The 22,864-nt window shown below is 36.0% G+C and overlaps 1 pseudogene; it reads right to left on the minus strand.

The window, feature by feature from the left end:
• Positions 1-992: 992 nt before the first annotated feature.
• On the minus strand, positions 993-5,595 carry LOC117012207 (cytochrome c oxidase subunit 7B, mitochondrial-like; annotated as a pseudogene).
• Positions 5,596-22,864: the final 17,269 nt, after the last annotated feature.

Consider the following 22,864-nt stretch of genomic DNA (forward strand, 5'->3'; position numbering starts at 1 on the left):
ATCCCTTTCCCTTTTTTACACACCCCAACCCCACTCTCATCTGGCAACCATCAAAGTGTTCTCTATATAAGGTTTTTTAATGTTTTTTTGTTTATTCCTTAGATTCCACTTATAAGTGAAATTGTATGACATTTGTCTTTCACTGTCTGACTTACAACACTCAGCATGGTACCCTCTAGGTCCATTCATGTTGCCTCAGATGGCAAGATTTCATTCTTTGTTACAGTTAAGTGATATTCCATTGTATGTATGTACCACCTCTTCTTTATCCATTCATCCATTCACCCAGGTTACCTTCGTATCTTGGATATCATAAATAATACTGCAACGAACATATGGATGATCATGTCCCCTCAAAGTAGCATTTTGGGTTTCTTTGGATTAATAGCTAGAGGTGTGATTACTAGGTCCTTCTTTGTCTTTAATTATAGTTTTGTTTTAAAGTCTATTTTGTATGGTGTAAGTATTCTAGCCCAGCTTTTTGTTTGTTTCCATTTTCATGAAAAATCTTTCTCATCTCTTTACTTTTAGTCTGTATGAGTCTTTCAATCTGAAGTGAGTCTCCTGTAGGCAGCATATGTAAAGGTCTTGTTTTCTTATCCATTCAGCTCCCTTATCTTTTGATTGGAGCGTTTAAACCATTTACATTGAAAGTAATTATTAATAGGTATGTAGTTATTGTCATTTTATTATTCATATTTTTTATTTTATTTATCTTAATTCCTCTAAGATTACTTGTAATACTGCTTTGGTGGTGATGAACTCCTTTAGCTTTTTCTTGTCTGGAAAGCTCTTTATCTGTCCTTCAATTCTAAATGATAGCTTTGCTGAGTAGGGTACTTGGTTACATTTCCTTACTTTTTTTTTTTTAAGGTTTCAAATGCACTTTATTTCTTCAATCATGCCATATTTTAACAGCTACATAGTGCTTTTGCTTGGTATCAATTATGAGTTGGTTTTGAAACAATTCAGTATTATGCCAACTGGGATGATTAATGATCTCGCCATTCCTTTAGGGTGACTCTGCCAACAGGGGACAGGTTCCATTCTATTCCATCTGTGTTGCTGTATATGTCCATGTAGCAACACAGACTGTGACTCCACTAGCTAAAACAGCATTACCATATTTGTCATGGAAATCAAGTGTCCGTTTCTGGTGAATATGCCTTGCCATTGCTGAATACTTTGAGCTGGGAGACGACTTAGTGCCTTTTTGGCCAAGGGAAATATTGTGAAGCTGAAACTTGAAGACAGAACTGTGGCAGATGCAGCTGCTGGTTTGTTGAACTTCGCGTCAAATACCACATTTCCTTACTTTTTATCACGTTGAATATTACCTGCCAATCCCTTCTGGCCCACAAAGTGTCTGTTGAGAAATCAGCCGATAGTCTTATTGGAGCTCGTTTGTCAGTAACTTAACTGCTTTTCTCTTTCTGCTTTTAAAACTTTCTGTTTGTCTTTAACCTTTGGCATTTTAATTATGATGTGTCTTGGTGTTGGCCTCTTTGGGTTCATCTTGTTTGGGACTCTTTGTGCTTCCTGGGCTTGTATATTTATTTCCTTTGCCAGGTTAGGGAAGTTTTCCTTCATTATTTCTTCAAAAAATGTTTTCAATTCCTTGCTGTATCTCTTCTTCTGGTACCCCTATAACTGCAAATGCTGGTATGCTTGATGTTCCAGAGACCCCTTAAATTCTTCACATATTTTTTGAATTCCTTTTTTTCTTTTTGCTGTTCTGATTGTTTTCTGCTACCTCTGAATTGCTGATTAGATCCTCTGCTTAATCTAATCTACTGTTGATTCCCTATAATGCATTCTTCATTTCCATTATTGTATTCTTTATTTCTTATTGGTTCTTTTTTATGTTTTCTATGCGTATCTCCATTTTTTATGTTTCCTATGTCTTTGTTGAGATTCTCCCTGATATCATTGAGCATCCTTATAACCAGTGTTTGGAACTCTACATGTGGTAGATTACTTGTTTTCATTTTGTTTAGTTCTTTTTCTGCAGCTTTGTTTCGTTCTTTTATTTTGGATATGTTTCTTTGTCTCCCCATTCTGGCTGTCTCCCTGTTTGTTTCTATATATTAGGTAGGGCTCCTATATCTCCCAGTCTTAGTAGAGTGGCCTTATGTAGTAGGTGTGCTATGGGGCTTAGTGGTGTAGTCTTCCTGGTCACCTGAGCAGTGCACTCCAAGTGTGTCCCTTGTATAGGTTGTGTGCACCTTCCTCTTGTAGTTGAGCCTTGGTTGCTATTTGCACGTTAATGAGAGGGATTGACCCTCAGGCTCAGTGGTTTTGAGGACTGACCATGACTATAGTGGAGGAGTTTTTGTGCAGGAGCTTACCCTACAGAGAAGAATCTGCCTAAGCAGGGGTCTGGTGCCAGTCTAATCCACCCATTGGGCGTGTCATTCTTGGAGGCAGCTGGGTGATCCTCCAGCTTATTTCAACGCTGGCCACTGGGCATGCCAGCCCCAGGGCCACCTGGGAGGGGAACCACTGCAAGTGGAGTTCAGCTGCAGCTGGTGCCCCACTTGGATCTACCCAACAGGAGCCACAAAGCAATCCTAGATGGCTGCCTCCCATGCCATGCTTGTAAGTGCCTCAAGTGACCAAGCCATGAATGCAGGTTGGCTGCTGCTAATGCCAGGCTAAGGGCTGCTCAGCCAGAGGTACGGGACGTGCTCAAGACAGATGTTGCTTGTCTGGTTTCCGCGAACCTTTCAGAGATGCTATGAAATTCTGCAGCATGAACCACGGCCGATGGTTTGTATGGAAAAGCCACTGGAAACAGCTTGGTGTGCCTGAAAGTTGGGCAGGGCAGCGTCTCAGAATCTCAATGGCTTGGTGAACAAATGGTATTAGCCAGTTTGGCAGCTGCCTGCATCTGCAAGCTGGGAATGTGTAGGGCTCAACAAAGGAATAATGGCCTCCGTCAGCTCCGTCAGCTCCTCCATCTGAGAGAAAGCTAACCTTCCAGCCGTTGTCCTGAAGCCAGACAACTCAATTCCCTATGATATGTCCCTGCCTTCTCTCCAGCTGGTGCCCTAGTGCTGCGCTAGAGCTCAGAGCTAGTTTTTCCATCAGTGAGTTAAGTCTGTATGAAGTCCTTTTAAGGTGAGCGCCTGGGAGTACAGCACCTTCTGTCTCACTCACCCACAATCTCTACTGGTTTTTACAGCCAGAAATTATGGGGACTTCTCTCCCTGGCACAGGAACCCTGGGCTGGGCAGGAACTGGGACCCCTTACTACTCCAGGAGTGACCTCCACAGCCGAGAAATCCCTCCCAATTTTTAATGGTAACATGCGGTGTGGGACCAGCCCATTCTGTGTCTTTGCCTCTCCTACCAGTCTTGAGGTGGCTTCTTCTGCATGTCCTTTGTTGTAGGTCTTTGGTTCAGCAAGAATTTAGGAAAATCTCAATGATGGTTGTTTTTTACTTTAGTTGTAACTTTGATGTGGTCACTAGAGAAGGTAAGCACAGCTTTGAGCTACTGTGCCATCTTGAGCAGAACTCAAATTATATATTTTTAAAATGCATGCTATAATATGAGAAAAAATTGCGACTGTGACCACATGTGTAGAACTATTCTTTACCTTTACTTTAAAAACAATTAACAGACTTTTGTAATTCTTACATTTTTTTTCTAACTAGATAGATAAGAGACGAGATTCAAGTTGTTATTTGAAAGTCTGTAAATAATATATACATATAGTGTAATTTTTATTCCCCATAATTCTAAGCCATATTTAATAATCATTAAATTAGTTTATGCTTTCAAAATTGATTTTTGAAGTACTAAACATACACAAGAATTTTGATCTGATGAAAGGAAAATTGAACAAAATTTGCAGAATTATATCATAATGCTATTAGTTTCCTTATTGCATTTCAACATCAGTGTTCCTTGTGCTTCCTGCCTTTAACAAATGGTCAATTATGGATATAAATTAAACAATATTGAACTTAGAATTTTAAAGAGCAATGTGCTGTTTAAAACTAATGTACTAGTTAGGATTATCAGCTGAATCAGAAATTAAGTAACTGAATCATGAACCAGTTTATCTGAGGTCCTTCAAACATCAAATATGCCCACTTGAGTGCACATGGAATATCTTAAACTATTCCTTTTTAAAGAAAACATTTTTGTAATCATTATTTTATTTTTATTAAAGTACCAGAAATTGCAATAGAGATCAATATTATCTTTAATTATAGAAATTGTTAGACCTGTGAACCAATCAATGGTTGGAAAAAACTATTTAATCCAAGCTCTTCAGTTTCCCATGAGGAAACTGAGTCCCAAAGAGTTGATGCATTTGCCAACTACTTAAATGTAGTTAGACATTTAGCATGTTTTATGTCATTATTTTATTGGCATTAACAGCTTTTAATCATTATCACTATTAATATTAGTATTAAGTTTTTGTTTCATATTATCTCTATTATTGTTATTAATTTGAGATAATAAAGAAATTTCATTTCCTCTCCTTCGCGTAATTAGATCATTGTTATTACTATCAAAGCTATAGCAAAATTTGAAATTAAAAGGTAAATTACTGGTGTTTTTCTATATATGAAGATTAGAATATTGTTTATTTTCTCCTCAGATACTGTGTTGGGTTTTGTGCATAACCTTTGAATCCCAATTTTTTGACTGATTTGTGCCATCCCATGTTTGTTTAAAAACAAACAAACAAACAAACAAACAAAAAACCTAAGAATTTCTGGCATTGATTTTAAAAAAATATATTAGTGATTTGGACTCAAAAGCTCATCTTTAAGCATAAAAGTGTGAAATAAGAAATGAGATCATCATTAGTAATTTTCCTGACTACTCAATTCTTTGCACATAGAAGATCCTAGATTTGCAGATTTGGAGACAGAAGTTCATATTTTCCTTTCTGATTTTGGTTTGTTTTGTATTATGTGTATCAGTCAAGGTCCAAAGAAAAGTAGAAATCACAAATTATTTAAAACAGAGGGTGTTAAATATACAGAATGGGTTACACAGTTGATGAAACAGCTAAGAAGCCAAACAGAGGATGCTAAGGAAACCCAGAGATTAGTACCAGCAGGAGGTCCCTGTGTGGAGGGTCAGGGGATGTGGAATTCAGGGAATATGGCAGGACTCCTTGACCTATGCAGAGCTATGGAGGAGATATAGCCATTACTGAACATGCTATCCAAGGCAGTGAGCGAAGGACAGAGATACCGTAACTGTGCTTTTATCTTCCTTCTGCCTTCCAATTTCTCACTATTTACTACCAACTTGGTCAGTCACCTTGACCAAGCTCCGACAGAAGCACCACCTCTTTCCTCTGCCCAGTCCCCTCTCTCCCATACTGGGAAATGTTGGTAGTGATATAGTGCAGAAATAAGGAAGGTTCATGGAACTCGGATTTATTTTTTTATGGACAGTGGAGACAATGTTAGCTACTGCTTGTTCAGAGCTTGCAATATACTTTCTGCAAAACATTTCGACACACATTTTGTCCTAATTACTTACTTGAAGATGTGCCTCCCTCAATAGGTTGTGATCTCCTTGAGGAGAGAGCCATATTTTTATTTCCAATGCCTGCAATATCATTGTGTCTGTACCACACAACACGTATACACAGAAGTACGGAAATTCAATTTGCCCGTTCCTATCATTAAATGATGCCTGGATGACAAAAAATAGAAAGGGAGTAGTAAATGTCTCTCGTAGCAATGCCTGTGCCTCAGAGCTGCAAACTTTCAGATTGTCCATTTATTTGGAGTGTTTTTACTAATGTCACTGTCGCCTTCATATGTAAGGAAGCTCACTGTATTTCTTAATAAACTCAAACCACTACATCTAAAGTTTGTCAATAAACAGAAAAATATCTGTGGGCAATGATCAGGCTATGTAGGGTACCTATTTCTACAGAGAGAGAGAGAGAGAGAGAGAGAGAGAGAGAGAGAGAGAGAGAGAAATAAAAATTCTTATCTCTATTGCTAATTTTAGTAGATTTAATTTGATTTTATTATCTGATCCAAGAGTAGGTAACTGTCTACTCAATTAACATGGCTTTAAGAAAAATGGGCAAATATTACCTCACATCTCTATATGATTTGTTACATTCACTAGTCACCCCTAGATTATAAGCCAAAGCATATTGAGGTTTTTTCCCTACCTTAGTCTCAGGAAATTTTTGTAAAGCATTAGGAACAAAGGGAGATTCTAAGCTGCGTTGTCCTGGCAGGCTTGCCTGGATTTGAGAGTCAGAATGCTGACACTGAGGTCATTGTTGAAGTATGTGTTCTATTGACTCTGGCTCCTGGTTTGGAAGCGTTACAATTACTTTCATGTCATATTTCCAAAAAAAATTGTCCCAAGTATGATCTGTAAATGAGCATTGGATCATATAGTTTTCCTCCCATTCATTTGTTTTTTCCACAAATGTTTATTCAATTCCTGCCCTTGCCTTATGTATTGAGAATACAAAGATGAAACGGTGCCTTTTATCTGGTCCTCAAGAAGCAGAGGGAGTTCAGAGTCTTGTGGAAAGTGGGACACAAAAACAAGCATTTAAATACTACATAAACTTTTCTAACACTGATATACATAAAAGTTGCACTGGAGGGGTTGGTGAAGACTTCACACCCGAGGTTATGTTTGAGTCAATGTGATGGGGAACATATTCTAGGTGAAGAGAAGATTTACAAGGACATGGAGGCATGAGAGAGTATAAGGTTTTCAAAGAGCTACGATTATTGCTTTTATTGGTTAAGGGGTAAAAGAGGAAGTTGAGGAAATGAGACTGAAAGAATCAACTGAAGTAAGATGAAGTTCTTTATATGTCAGCTAAGGAGTTTAGATGTTTATCTTTTAAGTCATAAGAAGCCATTGTTAATTTTTAAGCATGGTAAAACGATTTCAAAGAGCTTTTTGTTAGCAGTGAAGTGAATGGTTTGAAGTGGAGATTAGGTTTCAAAATAGGAAATCCAATGAGAAATTAATTTTAATAATCAGTGAGGAGTCTTTCACTTGAAACGCATGAAACAGCTATTATTTTAAGAGCAAGCGAGTAAGCAACTAGCCACTAGGCACGCATAGCGGGAAAAAGTGGGCAGGGACCCTACCTTTATGGAATCACAGTTCAATGAGGACCAAATATGACACTGCAAGGGTAATAGCAGAACGGACAAAATAGTGGTGATGGAGAGATCAATCGTGGATGAACTGGACTTTGAGATAATAGTATTCGTATGTGGGAAGAATTTCACCCCCACCCCCTGTACATGCACAGGGAGAACACTATGTGAACATGAAGGCAAAGATCGAGGTGGTTGTAGACAAGCCAAGGGACAAGCAAAGGTGGGCAGCGAACCACCTGAAGCCAGCAGAGGGCATGGAATAGATTCTCCCTCAGTCTTCAGCAGAAATCAACCCTTCTAACACTTTGACCTTGGACTTCTAGCCTCCAGAAATGGGAGAGAATGCATTTCTGGGTGGCTTAAACAATCCAGTTTGTGGTACTTCGTTACAGCAGCCCCAGGAAACTAATACAAATATTTCTCAGCTTTCTAGTTTGAGCAATTTTATTTCATAGTAAGGAAGCTCCTTTTTTTCCCTTCCTTTTTTCTTTTGCTTAAGTTTATGAGACTGTTGCTTTCATTAGTGTACTCTTACTATTCTTATCAATTGTAGTTGAGGTCGGAAAAGGACAGAATCATGACTTCTGGTGTCAATATTGATTTAGATACTTTTGGTATACTGCAGTCTAGCACTGAATCACTTGCAGAGCTCTACTAAAATTTGGGGTGGGACATAAGAAAATCCCTCAGATCATACTTTTGGCTGGGCTGCACAGTTCTGGAATTAATGAAAATATAGTGTATTCTCTGCTAATATAGTCATATGAACTACCTATGCGTATAAATTGTCAGGCATCTTGATGGTTTATTGCTTATAATACTTTAAATTCCACCTTTTAAAAAACCCACCAGAGCCTGTTAGCACTTTTGTTTGATCTTTGCAGAATTCTATGAAAATAATAATAAACTTGTAGGTAGAATAAATAATCTGCCTGTGACAATTGCCCAAGTGCCTTCTGGCAAGTCTAGTCCTTTCTGCTCTCTTTAAAGTTGCAAAGTGCAAATTGCTTTGCAGCAGTAATATATTCTGGTCAAAGTGAGGGAAAAAGTATGAGTTTCACTTAGAAGTTGAGGTTAGTGATTGAATCATCTGAACTTCATCAGTGGCTTTGTGAAATTGGTTCTTTTCTAAGGAAGCAGTTTTTGCCTATAAATCAGATTTTAAATTATTATTGTCTTCTGTTACTCATTAAAAAAAAAAAGAAATGAGGAGAATATATGGTGACTCATAATTTCTGGTCACATTTTAGAGGACACATTTTCTCAGAATATAATGTAGCTTGATAACTATTGTCCTTTTCATTCAGAATGTCACATGTCCCCAAAGCAAGCAGTGTGCTGTCCTTCATCTAGTGTATAAACATGAAGCACTTCCTACTAAAGTGAAGGATGGACAGAAATTGGCCCTTTGTGAGAATGTCCTCATGGAGAAGTACTTTCAAAGGACTCAAGAATTATAATGTGGACATTACTACTGTCCAAGCCCCACTTCTACCTTACTTAGTTTTCCTTTGCTCTCCAATTATGATTAGGTACCATTTCTATTAAGGAGCAATGTCATCTGCCTCCTAATATTGGTTTTTCTCGATTGTTCAAAATTCATTTTCTTATAATCAAGTGGGTATTAAGCACAGAGACAGAGGTTTGGAAAAATTATAACATAGTACCTATTAACAGAGGTAAAACACAAACCACAGTCTCTGACAAAAATAACTAGAAATCATGTTGAGTTTATTTCTTTTTACTGATAATTGAGAATCTGCCCATTTTTCCTGATCATAGTAATACTCCACATTTACCTCTATTTAGTCCTTGATCCACGATAATATGGCTTCTAATTTTTCCTAACTGCTTACTGTTTATTTTTTGGTCCGATCTGCTCTATCTGCCATTTGTGATCCTTCTATTCCCTCTTCTTTCGGCTTTTGTGAGCAGGTATTCTCCTGGGTCTTCTGAATGCGGCTTATTTGTCTTATTCATCTCTCTTCTATGTCAGTTTCTCATGCTTATTGGAGTGGCTCATCTCACATAGTTTCATCTTCCAAACTTAAACATATAGTTCAAACCTCTCCCTAGACTACAGTCTACTGAGAACCACTACTGAGCACAGTCTACTGAGCACCACTAAATGATTGTCGTATGGGAAACTTACCTGCAATATGTCAAAAAAGCGAATTTGCTTCCTCTACCAAATTTCTCTTGTCATCTTATAGTTTTTAGCTCCACTGATAAAACCATAGCCAGAAAACTGGGTTACAAATTTGTAAATAATTTACTCCTGCCCCTTACTCACCATCTATATATATATATGTGTGTGTGTGTGTGTGTGTGTGTGTGTGTGTATATAATTAATTATAGAATACTGCTGATTTTTAAATCCCAGTCCATCCTTTCTAATCCATCCCTGTGGTTATCACCTTGGTCCGTGTCCTCATTATCTTTCATTTGGCTGCTTTCTCTTTATTAGATTCTTAATTGGTCTCCTTTCTCCATTCTTATACCAATCAAATCTATCTTCAACCCAGCTGCCAGATGATCCCTCAGAAATACAGATTTAAGCATATAATAGTCTTTACTTAGTCTTTCAGTTTCATCTTATAATTTAGGAGACACATCCGAAGCATCTTAATTCAGGGTAAAAGCTCTCATTTAGTCCTTGCCTACGTCTCCAGTCACCTCTAGCGACCCACTGTCTTGTACTTTTTGCTTCCGCAAAGCCAATCTGCTCGCATTTTTGTCAGACACTATTTAATTCCTCTGCTCTGTGTCTTAGTTCTTACTATTGAGAAGACTCTCTCCTTTTCCACTCTGACTTAGCTAATTCCTAAGACTCACTTAGGTGTCACTTTCTTCCAGAAGCCCTTTATTGCAAACTATTTCCTGTTCCCCAGTGGACAGAGTGAGTATTCAGTAAATGTTTGTTGAATGAATTACTGCACATAGTTTTGTTGATCTAAGTGGTAGACAATCTGAAAACATAGCAACATAATATTAGAACGACTAATACTGATTTTCAGGTCAATGTGAAGTTAGTGTTCCTGTGTTGATTTATTTCATGTGGGACTACAAAAGCAAGACTGAACTATTTTCTCATCTTGTAATAATTATTTTCCCAACTTTTGATAATTAGTCCCTCTTTATAGCCTCAGAAATTAGCTTCATGTGCTATGATTTGAGTAAATAGAAAATATTTGTATAAAATTCTTATAAAAGGTACAAATTATATACATTTATTTAAATTTGGGGAATCAAAGATTGAAGTGTTGCTAAAAGTTGTAATCGAAATCGCTTGTTTTTTGCTAGGCAAGATAACAGCATTTTCAGTAGGCTCAATCTTGAGATGAAACTACAATGTCACTGACATAGTGACATAAAGTCATGGAGATACTAATAACTCTTCATTTATTCCTAATTACATTGATAGGCTCAGGAGTTAATTTTCTTACTATAGAAGATAATATTGATGGGGCATTTGAGTTTTCATTTGCCTTAAAAAGTTTGCTCTTTGGATTATACCATTAAAAGCCTAGGGTCTTATAGCCTGAAAAGTTTATAGACTATGATTCTTTTGAAAAGAAAAGCAAAGGGGCAGCTGAATGGCTTAGATGGTTAGAGCACGAGCTTTTAACAACAGGGTTTCTGGTTCGATTCCCACATGGGCCAGTGAGTTGCGTCCTCCACAACAAGCTGCCACTGAGCTGCCGAAGGGGTGGCCGGATGGCTCAATTGGTTAGAGCATGAGCCCTTAAAATCAAGGTTGCAGGTTCAATTCCCTCATGGGATGATGGGCTGTGCCCCCTGCAACTGAAGATTGAAAACGGCCACTCGCCTTGGAGCTGAGCTGGGCCCTCCACAACTAGATTAAAGGACAACGACTTGGAGCTGATGGGCCCTGGAGAAACACACTGTTCCCCAATATTCCCCAATTAAAAAACAAAAAGCAAAAATCTTTATAGATACTATGCCCACTTCAGCAAGGATAGTGATGCTGAAGATAATCTCTCAGATCTGTTTTTGCCATTTGAATTAGGTCAGTGAGTTAAGAGTCAAATCATTTGCTTTTAAAGATATTTATCTTTTTTCTTTTTCCCTATTTTTATTATGAAATATTTGACACACAAAAAAATGAATGTATGTATGTTAGTCATGCAGCATATTATTAAAGTAATCATCCATGGCAGGGTGGTTTTCATTGGCAACAAAACTCCCTTAGTACCAGTTCTAATTCCACAAAGGCAGTACAGTGAGCTACTTAGGTTTTTATTGGACCTGCTGAAAAGGCTCAAAGAGAGAAAGAGGGAGGTTCCCTATTTCTTCATTGACCTTTGATATTCTTATTACCTAACATAAGTAAATGCTGAGTTGGTTGAAGGAAATATGGGTATTACCAATGATTCGATTCTGGTTTTTTTTTTTTAAACCTTTTTTTGTTGGTCCTACTGTATAAAAGGTTTACTGTAGGATGAAATTGTCCTCAATATCTCTAACTAGTCACTCCTCTATGTATCACAATGTTGGTTTCTGGGAGAAAAGTTGGGGGGAAGGTTGGTTGTCGGCGCAGAAAGTGGTATTCTCATTCTCGATGCAGTATTGGGGAAGGACAGTAAGAAAGGTATCCCTGTGTCTCATGATCATCCCTCTTGCGAATACTGATTTAAAACATAAAATAGGTAAAGTGCTGACCTGCTTCAGGATGATGCGTGGAGTGGCAGATGGTGGAGTAGTATCGGAACCAGATTGTTCATGCCCAATCTCATGCCCTTGTGCATTTCAGCTGCTATTTTTCATTTGTTATAAAAATGCCATTATCTTGACCAGTAATGCAGTTCCTCAGATATTTTGAAATCCTTAAAGGCTTATTTTTCGGAGAGCGTGTGCTGGAACACCACCGACTGTGCCTTGTGTGCATTGTATTAGGCTAATGTAGGGTGGAAATAGCAAATTGACTTTGATAACGGATTTTCAAGTGTGCTCTTTGTGGATGAAATGCTATTTCACTTATTATGATTTTTTCAGGCAGTAATTTATTTGTAAATGACTTGACTGCATTTTAATGCCACTCTGTCTCTGGGGGTGAGTCTGTGTTACAACCAGTTACAGCGATAACAAAGTTAGGAATACATCCTCACGTGATGTTTGTCTAGGCCCTGAAACTTTTTGTTGTTGTTGTGACAGCTTGACAGGAACAAATGAATCAACAAGATTTTGCAGAATAAGGGTTGGGGGCTACAAAATGGTATATTGTAACCCAGAGGCACTGTATATATATGTACACACACACACACACACACACACACACACACATAAATATATGTCAGAAACTGACATCTGGGCATGAAGACGCCATCTTTATATCTTTTCTGCTAATGTTGATTTGAACTGGTGGAAGATGCTGGTGGTGGGTAGGGGAGTCAGAGAAATAATATCACTGCAAGGGACAAGGAATTTATACCCAGGGGAACTGGTTTATTTCTAAAAGATAAAGTAAGTCAAATGTATAAGATATTCTCGTGATAGGGGTTTTCATTGACTTCTTCGCTCGGGTGAAAACTTGTGTTCATATGTAGATTATGAGAGTGAAAGATGTTCTAGATCAGAGGGCAGCAAATTTTCTCTGTAGAGGGTCAGATGGTAAACATTTCAGGCTTTGTAGACTACTCGTTCTCTGTTGCAACTACTCATCTCTGCTAATGTGTAAGAGCAGCCATACACAATGAACAAATGAATGAGCATGTCTGTGTTCCAGTTAAACCTTATTTAAAAATAAACAGGCAGTGGGCCAAATTTGATGCACAGGTCAGAGTTTGCCAACTCCTTTTCTAGGTTAAGCGAAGGAGGGCTTTGCAGATGCTTGCACCACTATACTTGCTATCTTTTTAAAATAGCAGTGAGGGCACATTAACCCATATAATCCAAGTTATTCTCTCCTAGGCACCTTCTCCATAGCTTTGGTAAAGTTACAAATTTAAAACATTTGTCACGATCATCCTCTACTGTTGTGCCTTAAAGATGATTTGATTTTAATACATTTCTTGAAGGACATCAGAACAATCTTTTAAACAATTTATTTATGTTGACAACAATCACATAACTAAAATCCTTTAGAGAGAAAGTTATTACTGTTTTGGGCTAAAGGTTTGAGGTGAAGGTTGATAGTATTTTCAAATATTAGCCTTGAAGGACTGAAGGTTTTATTTTCTGAGTAGATTGACTGATTACACTCTTTGTCTTTTTTTTTTTCTTTTTTCTTTTAATTTGTTGCTTTCCTCCCCTCTTTCTTCTCCACTTGACTGTATCATACTGGGTTACTGGTTGCTGAGGTGCTGCGTCACCTTCTGTAATGTTGCTTGATCTTTGATTTCCTGTGAAGCACAATGAATCTTACATTAGACTATTCTGAGTCAGGTGGTGCACCATCTGTTCCCAGGCCTAGAAAACAGGAGTAACAGAGAGCAACAGCTACCCTAGTTTTCAGTAGAATATTCATATTCACACAGTGAGAGAGACATTCTGATTTTAGACAGGGTAAAGTTTTATTTTTTTTTCTCCTCACAATCACCTAATAAATTTGACATAACACTTTTATTAAAATCATTTCACACATTGGTACACTCATGGAGTGAAATAGGTTTGAACCTATTTGCTTTTGTTGTTCTGGGATAATGTTAGATTTAAGTGGTTGGGAATGATTGTATAATTGTACATAATAGCTGCGTTCCATGATGCTACCCAGAATACACAAGAGCAGCTGGCAAACCTGGATATTGAAGCTGATAGCAGGTAGCATAGAACAAATTGAAAAGAACAGAGGCAACTAGAGATTGCCTGGCTGCCAACTTGTGATAGCATTTAAAAGCCTGAACTAACCTTCTGTTAAGAAAATGAGAAACCCATTTACTACACAGATTTAAATCCCTGAGCTAAATAATTAATTATAGATAAAATTCTTTTAACTATATGTTGCTCTGGTAGTAATACATTCAAATTAAAAGCAATTCACTTTTATAATGCGCCCATCAGTTTAAAGGCACAGTATATACTAAAGTTGCTAAGAAATATATCTGTAATACATTAAAGGTCACTGATGCCTTCAAAATGCTATCATGAATTCCCTAAATAATGCATAGATTACAAAAAAAAAGGACATTTTTTAGAAACAATTTAAGAGTTCATTGATCTTCCTGCAGTTTTTTTTTTCACTTTTTACCAGGTATTTTTGAGAACTGTTATTCACTGGGAATCTAAAACACTGACAAAAAACAAAACAAACAAACAAAAAAAAACCCTGCTAAAAATGAGGGAACTATAAAAACATATGAGACAAAAAGCTACTCATGTTAACTCTCTAAACTGCTGGCAGTCGCAGTCCCCCTCCAAAGCTGGGAACTGCTGTGGAGTAGAAAGTTCCATTGTGTTCCATTGCTGGATGTTCTTCCTGTCAGTGTTGATCCTAATCTACCTGGTATTATAATTTAATACAAAACTCAGCAGCTTCAGTTGCTATTTGAAAGGGGGTTGGGCGATGGGGGTTATCCAATTGCAGGGGGTTATGATAGGGTGAACTCTGTTTTAAATATAAATAAATAGGCGTTTGGTCTTCGGAAACAGTCTTGTAGATTTTCTTAGCTTCAAGAAGATATATTTTGTGGCAAAATTTGGACTGTTTGAGGCAGAGGGAAGAGAATATGTGGTCATATTAGTGAAAACGTGTATGAAATGTAGTGCAGCACTGTTCCCTTTTTAAAGGAATATTTTTTTAGTAGCACAGATCAGAACCTTATAATATTTTTTCTACTTTATTTGTTCATAAGTAGAATTAATGTAGAGGCAGTCCCACCCTGGCAAAAAAAAAAAGAAAAAAGAAAAAAAAAAAAGAAAAAATAATTCCGATAATGAGATCAGCTCTGCTTCTGGAATCCCAAATGTAATCTTGACACATTTATAATCACCTTTAAGAAACACTGAACAACAACTCACTGTTGCTATACACAGCGTGTTGTTTATTTTCAGAGGTAAAAGTTTAGTATGGAACCTTTTAAAATCCACTCTGCTTGCATTAAGGGTATTTTTAGACTTCCAAAATTCATGTCGCAATTTTATGTGATTTAAAAAAAAAAAAACTTGAGCACTTTCATTTCCACCTATTCACTAATATGTGATCCTTCCAACGGACTTCTGAACTGAAGGCCTTTGACTTCTCACTATGCAGCCTTTATGTCAAAATCTATGTGGTTCTTGGACCAGGGAATTTTTTACAACATTAAAATAAAAATAGGCATTCTCACCTTTGATCTGCACCCTGGTCTACACAGCTGCGTTTTTCATGAATCCAAGATCCACATTGCCAATTGGGGCAGCCTGTCAGGCTGTTCGAAGCCATTCCAGGGAACACACTGTGGATTTCTCTTTCTGATTTCACTCCTGTTACCATTTACCTGATGGTAGTGGAATTCGAGGACTTCAAAATTTACACAAAACTTACAAACGTTGTGTATATACATTCAAAAATGAAGAACTGAAGCAAGTATCTAAGCAAATCAAACATTAAGATCACCATGACCCCAGAATTCATCCCCTGGCACATCTCAATATTTATTTTTTACTTTCCTTTTTGTATGTCTCTACTGGTTTTCCAAATTTCGTTTAATGTGCTTTAGTGTTGCAATGCATAATTTACTGTGTAGTCCTAATGAGTACCATGGTGAGCATAGAACCTAACTAGCGCACACTGCTTCTCGAAGGTCCATCTTCTCAGTCGTGAATTTACCTTGAGTACCATTGCATTATATTGTTGAATTATGTCTACATTGGTACTAGACTTTTTTCTCCTGTGCAAAGTTATCTTTAATTTCCTCTATATATTCTTTCAGGGACTCGTTGCTGTTAAATTTGATTTATTTAATTTGGATAATTTCACAATTAGAACAACTGGACTAACCCTACAGAGTAGTTAGGACATATCTCTAGGATACCTAGTGAGTAGTTCTAGCCTGTTGATGCCTCTGTCTTTCCATACTTGCAATGCCATCCTTATTATGTCTTGGTCCAGTTTTGATTCTATAGCCTACTATTTCAATAACTCTCTCACCAGTGACCTAAACTCTCTTGAACTTTTGTCTTTTCATTACATCTATCCAAATCATCTACTCTGGTTGATATTAATTGACCTCTCTCACTGTGCCAGTACCTGGTTAGTATAACTACAGAAAATAATACAAGGTAGCAGTCTCATATGATATTGTTATACCTCATTATATTCTTTATGACATCTATCCATCAATATATCCTATTTGGACTGTTTGAGGCCGCGGGAGAGAATATGTGATGTCATAATAGGGAAAACAGGTATGGAACGGTTAGTGCCGCACTGCTAACGTGGTAATTATCTCTTGAATCCATTTATACTTATACATGTGCACTATCACTATTCTAGTTCAAACCATCATTATTTCCTTGTAGATTCCTACAATTATCACCTAACTGGTATCACAAGATCTACTCTTGACTATCTCTGATTCTTTTTCTCCAATGATCTTTTAAAACGCATACCTGATTAAGTGCCTTCCCTGGTTATAATCCTTGAAAGCTGCCCACTGCTCTTAGGATAAAAACAACATTTTAAACATGGCCTATGTGATTTCCTGTCTTCCTCTTTCCACCATACTGGTACCATCTTCTTGTGATGCCTGGTGACCACTAACCTCTTTGATTACCTTGGCTATTCTTGGTCCTTTTGTTTTCCAAGGTAAATACTATACAATCTTCTGACCTCAACTTGAATATTATTCCAAAGGAAGTATGTCCCTCATCCCCACTCCGGTGACCCTTACTCTGTCTCGTGGTCCTCACCCAATGACTGATCAGGATTATAAAAAGTATGCCTCTTTGCATCAATGAGAGACCAATTCAGTGGTGCAATTCATGCTCCAGAGATCCCTGTGGACTCAAGCTCAAGCTGAGACTGCATTCTTACTTAGCTTTCTTCTCTGCTTCTCCTGCTTTGCCTAGTCCAGTTTTCCTGAGAGAATTCTTTCAATAAGTCATTTAACCAAGAATTCTGATCTAGATTCTATTTCTATGGAACTCAACATAAGATAACACTCTATACTTTTTATTTATTGTACTACCCAAGCCTTTATTTGTGTATTTGTTTCTTTGTTTATTGTTTGTCTTTGCCAGTAGATCATAAGCTCTTGAGGGCAGGGATCATATGTGTTTTGCCCTCCATTTTATGCCCAGTACCCCACAGAGTACCAGGCACATAGTCAATGGATGTTCAATAAATATTTGTTGAACAAATGTTAAATGAATCTAAGTATCATTATCTGGCTTCAGTGAGGGGATGGGTTGAATTATAGGCTTCTGATCAATTCCTGGCCATGATGAGTACTTCTAGGCACAGGAATGCCCACTCCAAAAAGGAAATAGAATCAGAGGTCACATGTTTACATCATGATCTTTTGATCTCTGTACCCTGTTCACCGGCATGGACGTACTGAATCATGTGATTTTTCTCCTATTTTGACTATTTTTTGCCTAACTGTATCATTATATATGGTCAATGTCTCTCTTGGCTAAACACAAGACATTTGTCCGTTCTCATCATTGATCCAAAACCCAAATATGGTCTCTATACCTAGAAGTTCATGGAATGATTTATGTCTCTACAATTTAGAAAATGGAGGTAATATAGATCTCCAGAAACATATTTATTTCTATGAAAAGTTTATCTTTCCTGGATTATTTCTGTGTTTTTTTTTCTGTTGTTGTTTTTTGGTCCTAATTTTTCCTTTTCTGTTAACATTACTCTCCCAAATTAAAATGAATTATGCATGTGGCTGTATCTTTTTATTGAGCTTTTAATAAAAATGCTCAATAATTACAACCCAAGATTATTCTTTCTGTAATACTGATTATAATAGTTTCTCAGATTTGACACTCAACATTTGAAAACAAATGTTTTCCTTAAATCATATTCCTTGAATATAGTTAAATTTAATTTTCTGTGTGTTTCTCTACATGTAAAAGTGAGAACATTAAATTAGCCCTTTGTTAATATAAACAAATACCTTTCACTAAGGACTTTTCCTGAAGTAACAAATAAAAAACTGTGACAGGAGTATTATATATTTTTTTCTTTTGGCTAAATTAGAGTTCTTATGACACCATTTATACTTCCCCTGGTAAAGTTTCTTTTAACAGTATAATTACTCACTAGATTGAATTATTGTGCTTTGATTGAAGGGATAGTTATCAGAGGTCATAATCTGGTACATAGTGAGAAAAATTTACAATGAAAAAATGTTTGTAAAAATTATATGAGAAATAGCTTCTTTTAAATATGTGTTTAATGTTGATTATAGGTTTGATTATATCATTGAAAAGAGAATTAAAGTTCCTGAAGGACCAGGAAACTTAGCAATAAAATGAAGCAAATTATAGATTCAGAAGCATAGGCGGTAAACTCACCCAATCCTCGCCCCCCCTTAAGTCACTTTTTAAGACCAATAATACGTGGTTCTCCATTCATTGAAAAGACGGAGAAACGCACCCTGACTGAATCTGTTTTTTAGAGGCTCCTAATTGTCGTTATCTTATGTGATGGGTACCACTGTGTGATAATTGATCTTTACTCTGCCCTCCCTCACGTTGCGATCAATTAGCAGCCAAAGGTGGAAGCTGTTGCTTTATTTCAGGAAAAAAGGGTCTCATGAATTCTTGGATTTTAATTATTAAAAGGTGGTTAGAACTGGCATAAATTTCCACCTTCCTGGTATAATTTGGACAACTTTTGCAAAATAAAATTATATATTGTTAAAATGAAAAAAGTAAATAGAAGTATAAGGACAATTAATGATATTTACTATTAAAAAATCCTAAAAGCTTCGTTTGTTTCAGCTTTGACTTTGAAACATTCTTAACTAAAATGTAGTTGAGTGGTAAAGTGAATGAAACTCTTTAAAACATCCTCAATAATTGGTTGATAATTGTAATGGATATTTATTTTAGGCAAAATGTGGAATAATCAACAAAACTGATTTCTCCCATTGGGAGGAAAATATAGTAACTATATAGTCATAGCATTATATAATGCTTTTTTTTCTAAACAAGAGGCACAGAAAATGTCAACACTAAGTTTTAAATAACATGATACTAAGTAAGAAAAGAGAAGCTCTATTGTAGAAAAGGAACAAAACTTCTTTAATATATATTGGGCTACTTGCATTGTTAAATGTAGTACTTTATTAGGAAAATCCTTACTTTAACAAAATGCTCATTTGTGTTGGTAAATACTATAAACTTTTCACCCCACTAGAAGCCAGTAAAACGATGGACTTGTCCTCTTCATGGTTTGTAATTCAAGGTGGTTTTTTTCCACTTTGTGGTAAAATTTCATTTGCATTGCTTTTTGACATCATTTCCTATTTTTTTGCAGTAATGTGTTATAATATTTTTATTTCGTTATTTAACAAAACTATTTGTTGTAACCATCATAATTTTTGAACCATTAAACCTGAAGTTTAGTCACAGTTATGAAACATGATTCTAAAAATAATTTAAGCATAGCTAAATTAGAAGAGTAATAGGAATTTGAAAAAAAATTAAAAAAACAATTTTTAATAAAAGACAATTAATTTTAAATTAGCACTGTTTTTACAAATAATTTTTACAAATTGACTCTTTTTTTTCTCTAAGAAATCAAAACAAAACAGATTGTCCCTAAGCAAAATGTACTATTTAACTATCTTACTTATACTCACTAAAAATTATTCCAAAACGATTTTTCCATGGCCATAAACAATAAACATTTTTTTTAAAATTTCAAATACAACATTATAGGAAATGAATTAACATTACATGAAATCCATAAGTTGATCCAGAATTTCAAAGGCAGTTTTTCAGTGCTAAAAAGGAAAAAAAAAGATATGTAGAAGAAACATCTGTGTCAAATACGTGAATATACCTGGAAGAATTTTCAAAACTATTATATAACATGCATGCCAATGTGCTCTGATATGAATTTCCCAGGGCATCGTGTTCATGGGACATCACTGATGGCTAATTCTTTCTTCTAGCACTCCTGGGACTATCTAATATATAAGCAACATTCACCATAGGGTATCTTAATAGAACATTCCCCTTGTTTCCTTTCTTTCATGGCATTTCTTGGACTCCCTCATTTCCTCATGGTGTATCATTTAGTGCAACTGAAACACAATGGATGGTCGTTGGGTGTCTTCTGGTACAAAGGAAGAGCTGTCTTTTGTACTTCCTGAAATACTTTAATTTTAGACAGTTTGAGTTAATATCTCCGGGGCAGAAAATATGACTTAAATATATAACATTCTACTATTCTGATACTCTAAATTTATTGGGTAAATAATGAATAGTCCATTGTTTCTTGATTTATACATTGGGCTCTCTTGTGTTATGGCAACAAATTATTGAGGATTAAAAATCATCATTTAGTACTTATGTTTACTTTTGTTTATAAATTTGTTTTTATATTTGTCTATGAAATAAAATGGTATGGGTTACAGTATTCAATTGATCAATAGATACTTATCGATCACTGTGTGTGTGCTATGTGATTAGAGAGACACAAAAGAAAGAAAACAGTGTGCCTAATCCCTGGTAACTTGCAATCCTGATCAAGAGACAAAACTAGCATAGATGAAGCAGAAACAGAATAATGACTTGTTAATGGGGGAACAATATCCTGATTTAGTCAGAATAAGCTTTAAGCAAGAGGGAAATTTGAGTCAGCCCCTGTGAGTAAATTGCATTTCTGTAGGAGGACAGGAAAAAGAGAAGCATTTCATGTGGGAGAGAGCCAGCATATGGATTTAAAAAGAATTGTGCATAAAGACAGATTAAGCAGTAGGAAAAGCAGTCACCCTGAGAACCTATCCATAAATGGAGTTGAAACAACACAGATGAGGGAAAACACCATTAAAATATAACATGTTAAGAGAAGGTTAAATTAGCTAGAATTTCTTTTGGAACACTATGTTCTTGGAAAAATACATTGATAAGTAAAGTTACTGTGGACGATTATTAAATTCCATTCTGTGAAGGATAGATTTGGTAAGCATCAGGGCTTCAGTGGGATAGTATTCTAAGTTTGAGACAGAGCTATGTTGCTTGGGACAATAGAGAAGATCCTTTTTCCTACCTTCTCTCAAACTACATTCAGTTTATTCTCTAAATGAAAGCCAAATTCTGTTTTAAAAGATTAATAAATTGTTACTATTATTGAGGTAACCACACTAGCCCTGCCCATGTTTTGCTCTTTATATTATTCTGAATGGAAGTGGAAGGCTGCCATCGTAGAAGATGAACACAAGTGAGGGAAAATGAATGTATACTGTAGAAGAACTTAACAGCCAGGAAGAATAATTTGTTGGGCTACATTATAATAAGTGATGATGATAAGCACTTGAGAAGGACAGTAGAACAGTGGCTTGAAAAGAACTTGGGGAGAGGGATTGCCAAGAAAGAGGGATTCCCAAGAGAGAGAAAACTGGAGCTGAAACAGCACAGATGAAGAGAAACACCATAACTATCATGATATTGGGTATGAACTACGTAAATAATTTAGGTGTAAGGTGATAAATACTTTGATAATAATAATGAGTGAAATGGAAGTGATAAATGTAAAACAAATAAGTGAAAAAGTAATAGACTTGGAGGCAAACTTGCTTATAAAAGGAGTAAAGAATTAAAGATGGTTTTCCTGGTTTTTGTTTAAGAAATTTCACAGAAATTAAATGGTTGGAAAGAAAGGCAATTTGGTGAGAAGATAATGATAGACTTTAAATATATGGAATTTAACATCGAAAAAAGTATTTCATGTGCCATTTTTTGGGTCTAATGTTAGTTAATTTGTTTTAATACTTCCATGGTTTAAGAATTATATAATTTAAGGAAAGTGACATTTAACAGGGTGAAAAAAATGGTTGTAGATAATTCCCAGATAATATGAACATGAAGTAATATCTTTCTAAATATATTTTTATTTTAATTTCTACCTTGATGAAAACTGATAAACTTTATATTGTTACAGTGTTAAAAATGACATGTATTAGCTTATTTTATTAATTACTATTTTATCACATTTCTAACACTGAGATTGCACTTGTCTTCGAGATCTTCAGGGCACTTATTCTCTCGGTTGACATACTTGTGGCATAAGAAATAGTCAACATGATGGCTGTTTCAGAAATATAGCTATATTTGTTTCTAACGTATCTCTTAAATCTCAGCAAAAGTCACACCAGGGGATCATTTTAAAGAAACCATCTAATCTGTAATTTGTCATGAGACGTTTTGTTTTAGTATTTAGTGGGGAAACAAAGCATAATATTTGAAGTAAATTCACTTGTCAGTGAGTCACCATAAAAAAATAACAACTACCATAACTTTAAAAACTGTTTTGGATAATTTGATCAATTTATTATTTTACGTTTTTAAATATAATTTTCCAATGACAAAAATAATATCAGCTCTTTGCTATTAGCCAAATTATGGGGCTCAGCATACACTCCCCGAAAATACAGCACCATGTATTTTAGACAGTTATTTATAAATTTATAAATAAATTTGGCCAAGTTGGCACCTTGGCATATTAAATATTTTAAGCTGAAGGAGTTTGAAAAAATGGCAAAAGTCATAAGCTATCCTGTGAGAGGTACACTCCCTGTACCCGGAAAAAAGGAGCATCTTAACCTCTAAAA

Source organism: Rhinolophus ferrumequinum, chromosome 20, assembly GCF_004115265.2.
Source record: "Rhinolophus ferrumequinum isolate MPI-CBG mRhiFer1 chromosome 20, mRhiFer1_v1.p, whole genome shotgun sequence".
NCBI classification, from domain to species: domain Eukaryota; kingdom Metazoa; phylum Chordata; class Mammalia; order Chiroptera; family Rhinolophidae; genus Rhinolophus; species Rhinolophus ferrumequinum.